The 13,062-nt window shown below is 31.8% G+C and overlaps 1 protein-coding gene across 1 annotated transcript in view; it reads left to right on the forward strand.

Annotated features, from left to right (window-relative positions):
* Window positions 1–3,939: 3,939 nt before the first annotated feature.
* LOC134692233 (uncharacterized) overlaps window positions 3,940–13,062 on the forward strand; it is a 36,559-nt gene continuing 27,436 nt past the window's right edge. The window contains exon 1 of the mRNA XM_063552684.1: window positions 3,940–4,094. The gene's annotated coding sequence lies outside the window, so the exon portion shown is untranslated. The remainder of the gene's footprint in view (window positions 4,095–13,062) is intronic.

Raw genomic sequence — 13,062 nt, forward strand, 5'->3', positions numbered from 1 at the left:
TTGTAATGCATATAAATATTTCAAACGACACAATATCTTTGTTTTATTCATTTCCGTTTTTATGAGTATTCATTGCAGAAATGAATTTATAACAAGCGATAAGATATGTTATTTTGCACTCGATGATATCCGCGTATTTATACGATCGGTTACCAGTCGAAAACGAAAGTCAAATCTCTATGGCAACAATACATCAGAATTAATCCCCTCACGGTCATCGCGATGTAAGAATTAATATTCAAGCTATGTTTTGTGGCGTTTTTAGAAAATAGATCTGCTTTACACAACTGTTACAACAAAAACATTTGCACACAAAAGATTGATTTGATATTTTTTTCTTTCTCGAATGAGTTTGGAATGTCTGTAAATTAATACCTTAGAGCTAGCTGCTACATGTTTGTGTGCCATCCATCATATATATCGGACAACTACTCTCTCTCTCTCTCTCTCTTTCGTTCTTTCTCAAATAATGGTAAAAGAAAAGTTTTTATTTTCATATACATGCCTATTTACAAGGCAATTCTGTCGGAGATTCGAGAAAATAAACTTCATTCTGTCACACTACTTCTAAATGTAATAACCCTATTTTTCATACACATTGCTATGTAGATGTACTCACAATATAACTATTCTGAAATTTTATTGCATACGAGTATTTCTCTGATAAAAACTTTTTGTTGAATGAGTCGATGCAACAAAACAAAAAATGATTGCACGTTTTACTGAAATGTTCACGACTAAGGAGTACTTTTTCTCATAAGATTTATTGTGAGAATTTCCATTCATGTGTATAGCTTCGAATTTTATAATAGCAATGCTAGGAATTACAGATACTATCTGGCTGAGGAGGATAATTAAGAAGATTTCACTTTCGTTTGCATTTCCTTTTTCATTGTATCTTGCTTTTATAATGTGGGGTGTGGTCATTAGTAAGTTTTCTCTTTGTTATAGCTCCGGGGCCTTGTCTTTATGGAGTATCCCAGTTAAATATTTCGACATCTTATATCCTTGAAACAATGCAGATCTACATTTTAATGCATATTAAATGAGAACTTTATTTTATATAGATCAGACCATTTCATTAAATTATGTTATGCCAAATATGCAAGAAAAGTCGTATAACAGTTTAGACGTTACGCGCGATGTTCGTACATATAAGTGTAACACGACGTCGCGACTTTTTCAGTAAACACGCTTTAGATATATCTTTTAAAAAAAGTTAAACTTTACTAACGTTTATGTTATTGACTATCTGCTGTGATAGCATAATAACGACTATTTAGTGTAGGATCGTGCTGTAAGTTTTTGTGTATTCAATTAAATCGATTATTTTGAATCTTTTCAAATATGCTTCAACGTACGGTCCATGAAGGATTTTTTTCTGTAAAAGAAACGCCCCGCGAAATCGTCATCTTCAATTTTTCTTACAGTTTCAGGCCAAGTAAATGCGCAAAATAAATAGTACTTTGCATGTTCTTAACCTGTTTATAGTGACAGTAGAGTTTTCTCTGGAATTAAGTAAGTCATTGCATATTCAGTGTCAGTTTTGTCGTCTTCATCAGTATGTTTTTCATCAGGTCAAATATCAATATATAAAGACACGACCTTATTGCTACCATGCAATTGAGTTTTTAACTAGTATGCATGTTATAATTATTAATTAAACATTTGCCGCGTGAATATTATAAAATATATATTAGCTTGTCCGGTTTTGAGTAAAAACTTAATGTAAAGTTTGTATCCACTAGAAGGTTAAAAATTTTGAACTGAATCAAGATTTGATGTGTCTACAAACCCGAATAGCCGCTTCCTTCAATAATGAGACATCGCTTAAAATATGCCAGGTTTTTAATCAAACTAAATATTTTAAATACAAAATTCAACGGCATGTGGTAGAAAATAAAAAAGAGTCGTATATTTTAACCGATTTAAAAAAAAAAAATTGGGAAAATAAAAAAAGTCGTATATTTTAACCGATTTAAAATCTTTTGAATAATCAGAAAAATGGTTTGTAACGTTTACGTCAAAATTGAGTCTGAAACGTCGTTCTTACGCAACAGCGACATTCTAGTAAGACTCCGAAAAATCGACGGTGATATTAAATTACGAATAGGAAATTGATATATTTTAGATTTTTGGAAAATTGAGAATGATAACATTCCGAAAAATCATTTTAATTCGATTTTATCAGAGCACGGGTAAGTAAAAAAATGCCGTAAATTTGAGTTAAGTTCGTTTTTATGCCACAAAATGGAAGTGCGACAACATTGTAAGCCTTTGAAAAATCGCCCATAAATCAACATTTTATATATTTTAGAACATTTGTCTAAAAATTTTAAAAATTAAGCAAAATAACATTGATGTAGAAATAAAAATTCCAACTTTTTTCAATTCTATATTATTTTTTTGGAACTCTCAAAACTGTAGTCCCCCTAAAAATTCCCAGTGGGACAGAAATGCCCTAGTTGTATGGAACGCATTTTTTTTCTATGGAATTATAATAACATCATAAAATATTGCGTAAATGACTGAAGAAACATTTCTGTAAGACAATGGAAAAATCCGTTTTTTTAAATATTTAATGGTTAAGATACAAATTATGATTCAGTTGTAACAATAAACGAAACATGTTACGCGGGACACCCTAAAAAATACCGTTTTTTTAAATTGAAGCTTGTCGCATATAACATAAAACATAGTTTATATAATTATTTTCTTCGTTTTTCTTTTGAAAAACCTTATATTTTAAAACGCTTACAACAGAAATTTATTTTAAGTAACAAAATTGCAATTTTGAGACCTGTATCTTGCCGAACACGTCAATTTTTTCAATGAGGTACGAACATCGGGCGTAACGTCTCAACGTTATTAAAACACGAACGTCAAATAACGGTTACGGGGACATTTCATTGGACATCTTAGATCGTTTCGGATGTTCTACCTGCAACTCAAACACAAGTACATATCATATCATTTTAAAGGAAATTAAATGTATTTTCCATTCATATCAGTTAAAAGGTGATAAAAATTTGAGATATAGAAGAATTTCGTTTGATAAAAAGCCTCTGAATTATTCTTCGTGTTCGTTTGTCCATCGGGACATTTTATTGGACACGGGAAAAATGACGATGTTTTTAAAATAAGACCGCAGTTACATAATGATGACTTCAGATAGCTTCTTCGGAACATGTATAATTTTTCTGATATTATTAAAATCCATTTTCGTATGTTATATATCATGAAATTGAAGACAGAAAGTTTTTTTACGGGTTGAGCAGCAAATTGGGACATTTTTTTCTATTTTTTGTTTAAACTTTTCTGACGATCTTCCTACTCTTATAGTTAAAAACGTCTATTACTTCATTTAACGTTAAATGTATACAATATAGTTGTAAAATTTTAAACCATTCTACTTACTAATGAATCCGCACTGGGATTTCAAAGACGCACATAAAACAAAATTGTAACGACGGGACACCCTTAAAATGACGTTATAGCCATCGAAATGAGCAAATTTTTTCATTAAGAAATAGACAAAGCACAAATTCATCTATGTTATTGATTTCTATGGTTTATTTCCTTTCGAATGATATGCATAACATGGCTATTTATTGTATAGGATAAGAGCTTGAATTTGAATAACCCGCCATCTAACCCATATTTCCAAAGTGACACCAATATCGTGCGCAACGTCATTTTCTTTATATATCCTTAGAATTGCTGAAATGGAATGCTTTCTTACTGGTCAAAACTATGTAAAGATCTGTAAAATGTATCATACATTAAATGAATGAAATATTTCTGTTTTCATTTAAAAGTAAAATTAGAATTGGGGAAGTTAGTTTATAAAAAAAGATTACATTGCAAAGATCTATATATATCTTTATAGTAAAACCCGTGTATTAATAGCAAAGGGTATTTCCTAATAATACTGTTGTAATATATGATATGACAAAGGAAAGAACGAGTTTAGCTCGTTGAAGTTATAGACGTTTGAGTATAAGCTTTAGGATGTTGATATTTACATTTAATGATGTGTAAGGTGTATGTTTCATAATCTGAGAAATCGACAACACTGTACATAAACATTAAAGGTGAGTCACTATAAACACGATTATATTATAATAGTATCCTAGCTATGTCAAGTATTTAATTTGTTTAATATCCATGCAGGATATGGAATGTTAACCACAGGTACTTGTCTCATTAATTTTTTCATATAAAACTTAAAAAATTACATTAATTTTCTGAGACAAGTGCCTGTGAAGTAAACCCATCATAGACGCCTGATGCGTTTGTCTACAAACGACTCATCAGTGACGCTCGAATACAAAAATTAAAACAGTTGAACCACTTTGCTTTCCTATATTTATCATGTTTAATCCTTTATTGTCATACGAGGTATCGCGATATTTATTAAGTAGATGGAAACTGTGCAAAATTTTATGGTGGAAATACTTTTCTCAAGCTTGTTAGTCTATAAAGTTTCAAAATATGTTTTTTGTCGGTCAAGACATGTGTTTTAAGTGCATGTGAAAGAAGTAAAATCACAAAAATACTGAACTCAAAGGAAAATCAATTTGGAAAGTCCATAATCACATGGCAAAATCAAAAAACAAAACGCATCAAAAACGAATGGACAAGAACAAGCTGCAACAAGAAGAAAAAGAATGTTAGCAGTAAGGAAAGTAAATAAATTATCAGTCCCGATTTAATCTGGTACAGCAATATGACTAAGATGAAAAAAATAGGCCAACAATCCATTTCATAGTATGCATGGTATCTGTTATGGTTAGAAAATGGATGTGTTGGCCTATGTGTGAAAAGTAAAGGGAGGGTAAAAACGTGGAAGGGTAAAAAAGTAATATTAAATTAATTTGCATAATTTGAACAACAGTCAAGAGCAAATGATCGAACCTGCGCCTGCTTCACTATTACCTATGATTACTCCTTTAAAAACAAAATTTGATGACAACGCTTTCATCGACTGGTGCATAAAATCAAAGAAGACGCATAAATACCTATCGAATTCTTTACTCCTTAAACGATTGAAAGTAATAAATCACTTTTTGTAAAAAAAAGAAAGATGATGTTAACTTACATGAAATCGAACCCCAACGGAAAAAACAAAACAAAAACTTTATATCATACATGAAATATTAAAGATAATCATAAAATTGTTTTAAACTGATTTATGCCTAACAGATTGTACACCATTCCAATTTATATATTGCTTTAATACTATTAAAATTTTAATTAAAAAAAAGGCCTTGTTGTTTTAGTTGTATGTAGTTTTTGTTAAATATTTTAGTCGTTGCTTTCCATAAGAAGGGGGTGCCGGTCAAGATTTTTGTATTTTCCATCTAATTCATTTTAACTTGACTTGTGTACTCGTGTAACTTTATTTGTTTTATGGACGAGAATTTTGCAGAGATTATTTACGGTGTCCCATGGCTTTTGGAGAGTTTTGAGTTCAAAGTGAAAAGGTTGACTTCTGAATATTTATACAAGGAGGCTGCTGTTCAATATTTGTTCCTCTCTACTGAATGCATTACTCATTATGTTTTGTTCGTCATATTATTTGTCAATAGACTGTCTTTCAAAAACCTCATTAAAGATTTTGACCGGTGTCATTTGTATTTTGAACCCCATGGTAAATTGACACTGGGGTCTACATACCACTATGATAAATTAACCCCCCCCCCCCGTGTATGGGCAATTGACTGTTTTTTCCCATTCTATAGATGATTATTAGAACATTATACATTATTCTAAAGCTCATTATAGATCAACAATCATTCAAACAAGAAGAGAAGATGTCAATTTTCCATGATTGGTTACAAGAAATAAATTTGCTCGGTGTACATGGTATAACTGCTCTGAAATCTTAACCTCCAAAAAATCATTCAAATTTCTTCTTGAAGAATTATGATTAGAGCTTGTAACTTGAATGCTTTCATTTTTTTGAAATTTTGACAAACATATACATTGTACTTATGAATATGGTTTAAATTTGTCATGGTAAAAAAGGGGAGGGGTCAAATTACCATGGCTTAGTTAAATTTAAAAGTATATAATTTTAAAAATATCTTTTCCAGCATGTAAACTCATACACACTACTAATAGTAGTATCGTAACTATTTAATATATTAATATGTTAAGAAGTTTTAATAGCTATTTTTTTTAAATTGGAGGTGAAAAGAGGGGAACACAATATGCCATGACAAAAAAGGGGGGGGGGGGTCAAATTTCCATTGTTAAATAAATTTTTCAAAACATCTTTTTAAGCAAGTAAAATACATATAAACTTCTTCTTGGAATATTATTACTATATAATTACATTAGATGTAAGTTTCATTATAATACGTTATTCTGATTGGCTAACATGTTATTCCGTAAACAATTGCATCAGACAATAACATTTATCATGCATGATGACACGAGGTCCCACAAAAAAGTGCACAGGTGAATTAAATAAAACTGGATAAAAATCGTGTTTTTATGATTTTAGCTAAAAAATGTAATTATAAGTATTGAATACTTCTTTTTGAAACTTTATAGGGTTGTAAAAGCGTTGACCGTGCGTACATTTTTAGAATGAAGCGCTTCCGCGCTTCATACAAAATGTACTTCGGTCAACGCTTTTACTACCCAATAAATTTACAAAAAGAAGCATTCAACTCTTAAATACAAGAGTTAGAATTGCTAGAATTTTTTTTATTGAAAGTCTATAGAAGGGGGGTTTAATATACAAAGGCAGGGGCTCATTATATATATGCGGGACGGCTGCAATGCAGGCGATTTCGTGTCATGATATCACAGTAGCATGGGTTCGAATCCCGGCGAGGGAAGAAACAAAAATTTGCGAAAGCAAATTTACAGATCTAACATTGTTGGGTTGATGTTTAGACGAGTTGTATATATATAGATTCTTACATTGATACCAGTGGATTATCGAATTTATCCAATCGAGATAGTTAAATTATCAATTTTAAAGTCCGAGCCGCCTCGGCGAGGACTTTAAAATTCATAATTTAACTATCGAGATTGGATAAATCCGATAATCCACGAGTAACTATGTAAGAATCTGTTTCTCTAATGATTAAAAAGACATTTTCTTTTTTTGTTAACCGAAAATCCCCTTTGAGTGCCTTTCACATTGCACGAAGTTGTCAATTTCATTAACACCTGTTATCATATTTTGGTTCATTCAGTTAGCTAAAAAGGTCATGACCCTCAAAATCATCCAATGATCTTTTGAGATCACCAGCAACCACACGTTGATTAAATTTTTTTATACAATGGGTTCGGAGGCGGCTCGGACTTTAAAATTGATAATTTAACTATCTCGATTGGATAAATTCGATAATCCACTGGTATCAATGTAAGAATCTATATTTCTCTAACTCTATGGAAATTTATCCCTTTCCGAACCCATTGTATAGAAAATTTTAATCAACGTGTGGTTGCTGGTGATCTCAAAAGATCATTGGATGATTTTAAGGGTCATGACCTTTTTAGCTAACTGAATGAATCAAAATATGATAACAAGTGTTAATGAAATTGACAACTTCGTGCAATGTGAAAGGCACTCGAAGGGGATTTTCGGTTTTAACAAAAAAAGAAAATGTCTTTTTAATCATTAGAGAAACAGATTCTTACATAGTTACTCGTGGATTATCGGATTTATCCAATCTCGATAGTTAAATTATATATATATATATACAACTCGTCTAAACATCAACCCAACAATGTTAGATCTGAATATTTGCTTTCGCAAATTTTTGGTTCTTCCCTCGCCGGGATTCGAACCCATGCTACTGTGATATCGTCACACCAAATCGCCTGCACTGCAGCCGTCCCGCTAGACCACACGACCACCTGGGCTCTCAAAAAAAGAGCTTTCGGTGGGCATATGTTACCTTTCCACGTCAGTTTTAATCTAGCGGCGTACTACAGTACATGATATATAAGGCATGAAGATGTTATTGTTACAGATCAGCTAAATTATCTATAGTAAAGGATCCTACAAATGAATGTAAGATACAGTCACAGAAAATAATTATATTCATAAGTACGTCTGATATGATATATATATATATATATATATATATATATATATATATATATATATATGCCATGACTTAATAAGATTTTCAAGCAAGTCAAATACATACAAGCTACTTATTGGAGTATAATAACTATGTAAAGAAGTTTTGAAAGCTAGATTTTTTTTAATTAAAGGCCTATATAGTAGGGATTTTAATATACCATGGCAGGGGCACGGTGTCAAAATTCATGTACTTGGTTTTGATGTTATATTTGTTATTCTCGTGGGATTTTGTCTGATGCTTGGTCCGTTTCTGTGTGTATTACATTTTAGTGTTGTGTCGTTGTTCTCCTCTTATATTTAATGCGTTTCTCTCAGTTTTAGTTTGTTACCCCGATTTTGTTTTTTGTCCATGGATTTATAAGTTTTGAACAGCGGTATACTACTGTTGCCTTTATTTATTTAAAATAACATGGTAAAATAAAATTTTCAAAATATCTTTTCCAGCATATAAAATACATACAAACAACTTATTGGAGAATAATACCTATGTTACTTAAGAAGTTATAAAAGGTAGAATTTTTGAATGTTAAATACACACAAACGAGTTGTTGGGAGTATTATTACAATAAAAATGAGTTACAATAGATAGCATTTTGAATCAAGAGATGTAAACAGGGGAACAACATACCATCGCAGGGATGTCAAAATACCATAGCTAATTAAAATTTTCAAAATACCTTTTCCAGCATATAGGATACATATAAACTACTTTTTTTTAGTATTATTACAATTTAAATGAGTTGCAATTGCTAGAGCATTTTGAAATTGGAGGTGAAAAATATGGTATGTTGCCCCCCCCCCCTCTTTTGACATATCTTAATTCTAAATTCTAGCTATTGTAACTCATTTAAATTGTTATAATGCTACCAATAAGTAGTTTGTATGTATTTTAAATGATGAAAAAGATTTTTTTATTTTTTTCTTTGCCATGGTATTTTGATCCCCCCTACCATGGTATATTGAACTCCCTACTATAGACCTTGAATTCAAAAATTCAAGCTATTCTAACTCCTTAACTTAGTAGTAATACTTTAATAAGTAGTTTGTATGTATAAAACATGCTTAAAAAGATGTTTTGAAAAAAATCACTAAGCCATAGTATTTCGACCCCCTGCGATATATTGACCCCCTACCAAAATCTTTCAATTAAAAAAAGTATAGCCAACAAATTGTTAATAAGATTATTTGCAATACTATTTATCTGTAACAGTGGGATTCAATTTTCCATGGTGGGGTTCAAAATACCATATGGGAAAAATGACCCTATGACCAAAATACCATGCAGTACATTGTCTAGGATTTTATTAAAAAGAGAATAAAATAACAAACTTTATTTTACATTGTTCATTATACTGCATGGTATTTTGACCCCGGGTTCATTTTTTAGGGGGTTCAAAATTTTTGTTTAAAGTTGAAATTTTGATTTCTTCAATTATACAAAAGAGAGGCTTCCGGTCAAGTTTTTGCCCTCCTTGCCTCGTGTATATTAATGTTTACCCTTGTCCGTCTGCACGTCCGTTCGTCTCTCCGTACGTCCCAAAATTGGTTTCCATTCTCTAACTTTAGTTTGCTGCCTCAACCAAATGTAATGAAACTTATACACAATGCTAATTACTACAAAACATGGATCAAGTTCGAATTTTGGTTGCGTCACTCTTACTGTTCTAGAGTTATGTTCCTTTATAAATGGACAAATTAAGAAATATGTAGTTTCCGTTTTCTAACTAAAGTTTGCCTCAACCAAATATTATGAAACTTATACACAATCCATCATATTATCATAAAACACAGATCAAGTTTGAATTCTGGTGGCGTCACTTAACCGTTCTAGAGTTATGCCCCTTTATAAATGGAAAAATTGCAAAATGTTAAGTTTCCGGTCTCTAACATTCGTTGCTTCAAGCAAATGTTATAAAACATCACTTTTGTGGTTTACATTAGGTAGCAAAACACAGTAAGGACAGGGACATATATATCAGATATACTGCTAGGTTAGGAGAAAAACTTAAAATTGACATTCATAGTTTTTAACCATTCTCTTTCCCTAGTTTTCAACAAATAAGGCGTTATGTTTGTGTTATGCATGTCATATACATTGTAATATCAGAATTCTTCATATATCTGATTTCCGAACATTTAAAGTCACATGAAACTTCAAATCATAAGAAATAGATGCATATGGTTTTTATTGCAAAATGGCTAGTTTTTATTATGAAACTTACATGTAGAAACACAAACTTTTTTCTAAAGAAAATTCTTTAGTTTGTCCAAAGAAAGAAGAAATTTACTGTTTTTTATACGACCCCAAAATATTTTTGGGATCTTATAATGGTATGATGTCGTCGTCTGCGTCGTCTGTGGCGTCAGCGTCGTCTGCGTCGTCGTCGTCCGAAGACACATTGGTTTCCGGATAATAACTTTAGTTTAAGTGAATAGATCTTTATGATTTTTTTTCAGAAGGTTCTATACCACAAAAAGAAGGTTGGGATTGATTTTGGGGATGATGGTCCCAACAGTTTAGGAATAAGGGGTCCAAAAACAAGCATTTTTCTAGTTTCAGGATTATTACTTGTGTACAAGTATTTCAATTGCTCTGAAATTATAAAGCAATGTTTAAATTACAAGTAGAAGGTTTGGATTAATTTTAGGGGCTATGGGGTCAAAGTTTAGGAATTAAGGGCCAAAAAGGGACAAAACAAGCATTTTTCTAGTTTCAAGACATGAACTTGTGTGTAATTGCATGGATCTCTCTAAAATTGTACCGCAATGTATCATATAACAAAGGGGAGGCTGGGATTAAGTTTTGGGTTAATTGTCCAAAATATGTAGGAATTAGGGGCAAAAAAGTGCCAAAAAGAAGCATGTTTCTAGTTTCCAAACAATCATGACAATAACTTGTGTTTAAGTGTATGGATCTCTCTGATATTGTTCTACAAGGTTCAATACTACAAAGAAAAGTATGGGATTGAGTATAAAGGTTATTGCTCAAAGGGGAGGGAGGGTTTTTGTTTACCATTATTTTAAGAGCTTTCTTTTTTTTTAAATTTCAAATTTTGAAAAGTTTCAAAAAGAAATCTTCAATTGCACAGTATTATGCAATAGATTTGTAATATCTTTGACAACATAAATTTTGTGACAAAAACCTGTATTATGTCAAAATTTTTATCACATTCCACATTCAGACAGTACCAAGCTTCAATATTGTGACCAAATTTGCCCCAACTGTTCAGGGTTCGACCACTAGGGTCGTATAAAGCTGCGCCCTGCGAAGCACCTGGTTAATTGTTGCTTCTAGCACACAATTCGCCGACATATTTTCCGTATGGAATTACCTCAGCGTGACCTTCCTCGCTAAAATCCGGTGATTGCATTTCGCAGAAAGATACGTCAAACCGTTTTTATACGACCGCAAAATTTGAAAAAAAATTTGGTCATATATTGGTATGACGTTGGCGTCGTCGTCCGAAGACATTTGGTTTTAGCACTATAACTTTAGTATTAGTAAACAGAAATATATGAAATTTCAACATAAGGTTTATGACCACAAAAGGAAGGTTGGGTTTGATTTTTCGAGTTTTGGTCCCAACAGTTTAGGAATTAGGGGCCAAAAAGGGCCAAAATAAGCATTTTTCTTGGTTTTCGCACATAACTTTAGTATAAGTAAACAGAAATATATGAAATTTTAAAATAAGGTTTATGGCCACAAAAGGAAGGTTGTGATTGATTTTGGGAGTTTTTGTCCCAACAGTTTAGGAATTAGGGGCCAAAAAAAGGTCCCAGATAAGCTATTCTTGGCTTTTGCACGATAACTTTAGTATAAGTAAATAGAAATATATGAAATTTTAACACAAGGTTTATGAACTCAAAAGGAAGGTTGGGATTGAAATTGGTCCCAACAGTTTAGGAATTAGGGCCAAAAAATAAATTATTGGGGTTCTTTGATATGCCAAATCTAACCGTGTATTTAGATTCTTGATTTTTGGTCCTGTTTTTTATACGACCGCAAAATTTGAAAAAAATTTCGTCGTATATTGCTATCATGTTGGCGTCGTCGTCTGCGTCGTCGTCGTCGTCGTCCGAATACTTTTAGTTTTCGCACTCTAACTTTAGTAAAAGTGAATATTAATCTATAAAATTTTAACACAAGTTTTATGACCACAAAAGGAAGGTTGGTATTGATTTTAGGAGTTTTGGTCCCATCATTTTAGGAATTAGGGGCCAAAAAGGGCCCAAATAAGCATTTTCTTGGTTTTCGCACTATAACTTTAGTTTAAGTTAATAGAAATCTATGAAATTTTGACACAAGGTTTATGACCACAAAAGAAAGGTTGGGAGTGATTTTAGGAGTTTTGGTTTCAACAGTTTAGGAATTAGGGGCCACAAAAGTGCCCAAATAAGCATTATTCTTAGTTTTCGCACAATAACTTTAGTTAAAGTAAATAGAAAATAATGAAATTTAAACACAATGTTTATGACCATAAAAGGAAAATTTTTATTGATTTTGGGAGTTAAGGTCCCAACAGTTTAGGAATTAGGGGCCAAAAAGGGACCCAAATAAGCATTTTTCTTGATTTTCGCACCAAACCTTTAGTATAAGTAAATAGAAATCTTTGAAATTTAAACACAAGGTTTATGACCATAAAAGGAAGGTTGGTATTGATTTTGGGAGTCTTGGTCCCAACAGTTTAGGAATAAGGGGCCCAAAGGGTCCAAAATTAAACTTTGTTTGATTTCATCAAAATTGAGTAATTGGGGTTCTTTGATATGCCGAATCTAACTGTGTATGTAGATTTTTATTTTTTGGTCCCGTTTTCAAATTGGTCTACATTAAGGTCCAAAGGGTCCAAAATTAAACTTAGTTTGATTTTGACAAAAAAAAAATCGGTTGGGTTCTTTGATATGCTGAATCTAAAAATGTACTTAGAATCTTGATTATTGGCCCAGCTTTC

Source organism: Mytilus trossulus, chromosome 12 (assembly GCF_036588685.1).
Source record: "Mytilus trossulus isolate FHL-02 chromosome 12, PNRI_Mtr1.1.1.hap1, whole genome shotgun sequence".
In the NCBI taxonomy this organism is placed as follows: domain Eukaryota; kingdom Metazoa; phylum Mollusca; class Bivalvia; order Mytilida; family Mytilidae; genus Mytilus; species Mytilus trossulus.